This window comes from Chiloscyllium punctatum, chromosome 30 (genome assembly GCF_047496795.1).
Source record: "Chiloscyllium punctatum isolate Juve2018m chromosome 30, sChiPun1.3, whole genome shotgun sequence".
Lineage (NCBI taxonomy): Eukaryota > Metazoa > Chordata > Chondrichthyes > Orectolobiformes > Hemiscylliidae > Chiloscyllium > Chiloscyllium punctatum.
Window position 1 is genome coordinate 42154445 of NC_092768.1, and position 3204 is coordinate 42157648.

Genomic DNA, 3204 nt, shown 5'->3' on the forward strand with positions numbered 1-3204 from the left:
AATTGCAATGAAGGGAGGAGGAGAGAGGAAATGGGGATGGGGAGACTAGAGGGGAGGTGGAGGTGGAGGAGTCTAGAGGGGAGGTGCGGGTGGCGAGGAGACTAGAGGGGAGGGGAGGGAAGAGGGGAGATGGTGGCAGTAGAGAGTAAGTGGGGGGAGTAGAAGGGAAGGAGGAAAGTAGAGAGGTGGGAGAGAGGTGAGGGGCGCAAGGAGAGTAGGGGGATGGGAGAGTAGAGGGTGTTAGAGTAGAGCGCAGGTTAGAAGAAAGAGTAGAGGGGAAAGGGTAGGGTAGAGAGGTGGGGTTAGAGAAGAGGGGAAGGGGGTGTGTTGAGGGAAAGGAGCAGGGTGTGTAGAGGGAAAGAAGGAGGGAGGGAGAGACTAGAGGGCAGGGACATGGAGAGTGAGTAGAGGGGAGGGACAAGAGTCGGGAAAGGGGACAGGGTAGGTGGAGGGGTGGACCAACAGAGTGAAGGAGGCGAGAAGGGAGGGAAGGGGTCGAGGGAAGGGGGGTGGAAGGGGGGGGTAAGGGCAGAGAGTATGGGAGGGTGTAGAGAGTTGAGGGGAGGGAGGTTGAAGAAATTGGGTGCTTTGGGAGTGGAGGCTTGGGGAGAGAGGGGAGGGGAGTGCGTAAGGGTGGAGGGGAGGCGAAATGAGGAGATGGCTGCGGGAGGAGGAGAAGCAGGGACAGATGGGGTGGGGAGGAGAGGTGGGAGGGTGATGGAGAGTGGGTTGGGAGAGGGGGGAGAGAGTACAGGGTGGAAGAGAGGAGATGTCTATTCACCCTATCCACACCCATCAAGATTTTATGAATTACTAAGTTCTTACTGAGCCTCCAACACTCCAGCAAAAATAGCCCCAGCATATTCAGTGTCTCCCTACATTTCAAACCTTCCAAACCTGGCAACACACTTGGAAATCTTTTCTGAATCCTTTCCATTTTCTCAATATCCTTTCTATAGCAGGGAGACCTGAATTGCACACTTTATTTCAAAAGTGACCTCATGAGACAGCACGGTGGCACAGTGGTTAGCACTGCTGCCTCACAGCGCCAGGGACCCAGGTTCAATCCCTGCCTCGGGCAACTGTCTGTGCGGATGCAGTGTTTGCGTGGGTTTCCTTCCACAGTCACATAGATGTGCAAGTTAGGTGAATTGGCCATGCTAAGTTGCCCATAGTGTTAGGTGTAGGGGAATGGGTCTGGGTGGGTTGCTCTTTGGAGGGTCGGTGTGGACGTGTTGGGCCAAAGGGCGTGTTTCCCCACTGTAGGTAATCTAATCTAATCGATGTCCTGTACAGCTGCAACATAATCTCCCAACTCCTATTCACAATGCTCTGATCAATAAAAACAAGCATACCAAAGGCTTCTTCAATATCCTATGTACCTGTAACTCCACTTTCACAGAAATATGAACTTGCACTCCCAGGTCTCTTTGTTCAGCAACACTCTATAGGACCTTACCATTAAGTGTATAAGTGCTGCTGAGATTTGCTTTCCCAAAATGCAGCACCTTGCATTTATCTGAGTTAAACTCCATCTGTCACTTCTCAGATCATTAAGATCCTGTTGTAATCTGAGGTAACCTTCTTCACTGTCCAGTACACCTCCAATTTTGGAGTCAGCTGCGAACTTACTCCTATGTTTGTGTCCAAATCATTTATATAAATGATGAAAAGCAGTGGATGCTGCACCAATCCTTGTGTCAGACCGCTGGTCACAGGCCCCTAAAAGAACAATCCAGCAATGCTCTCTGCCTTCTACCTTCGAGCCAATTCTGTATTGAAATGGTTAATTCTGCCTGTGTTCCATGTGATCTAATCTTTTTAACCAGTCTACCACAAGGAACCTTGTCGAGTGCCTTACTAAGTGCCATATACATCATGTCCACTGTTCTGCCCTCATCAATCCTCTTCATTACTTCTTCAAAAAAACTCAGTCAAGTTAGGGAGACATGATTTTCCATCACAAAGCCATGTTGACTAACACTGATCGGTCTTTGCCTTTCCAAGTACATTTAATTCCTGTCCCTCAGGATTTTCTCCAAGAATTTGCACACTACCGATGTCAGGTTCACTCCTATATAGTTCCTTGGGTTTTCCTTACCACCTTTCTTAAATAGTATCACACATTAACCGACCTCCAGTCTTCCATCAGCTCACCTGCAGCTGTCAATGACACAGATATCTCAGCAAATATCTCCCTGTGTCCTGTGAGTCATTTAATTCTTCGCTACCATTTAAGACCGTTCCACAACTGGATGTAACAGGACTGTAGAGTTTCGATCTGATCTGTTGATTGTGGAATTGTGGTCAACACGGCCTGTGAAACCTTCCACTCACATTTTGTGTCAGCAAGAATGTGACCTTTCCATGACTGCGAACCTAGCAAGTGTTTATGTTACATAATTTCTTCATATTAGACCTGCTATATTTAGAATGGAAAGTTGTTAATAGAGTAAAACCATAAAAAATGCAAATTAAATCTGTTAACTAAAAAATTAGTTTGCTATTTCATGTCCCCACATTGCCTCCCTCCAAAATTGTTGTCAGTCCAAACCTGAACAGAAAGTGTAGACAGGCAGTAAATGGACTAACACAGCAGGAGAGAAAATCAATTGATGTATGGAACACGATTATCAGCACATTTTTCCCAACTGAGTCGTGACAAGAATGTTAATGTCAAATAACTGAAAGAGGAAGTCCGAGGGAAAGGGTAAAAACCACACTGGGAACCACACAGCAAACTGTCATCTGGTTTTAAATCAGATGGTGCAGTTGACTTGTCTAACTTTTGCAGAAACCTATTCTTGATGTCAGCATGTACAAGGGGGCCTAACTACAAATTGAGAGGTGATAGATTTAAGACAGATGTCAGAGGCAGGTTCTTTACGCAGAGAGTGGTAAGGACGTGGAATGCACTACCTGCTAATGTCGTCAACTCAGCCACATTAGGGAGATTTAAACAATCCTTATATAAGCACATGGATGATTTTGGGATAGTGTAGGGGGACAAACTGAGAATAGTTCACAGTTCAGCGCAACATCGAGGGCCGAAGGGCCTGAATTGCGCTGCATTGTTCTGTGTTCTATGTTCTAAATAGACACATTCTCCCACTGGAAATTGTGACCTATTCCCGTATTGACCATGAAGATTTGATTCCCTACAGTGTGGAAACAGGCCCTTTGGTCCAACAAGTCCACACAGAC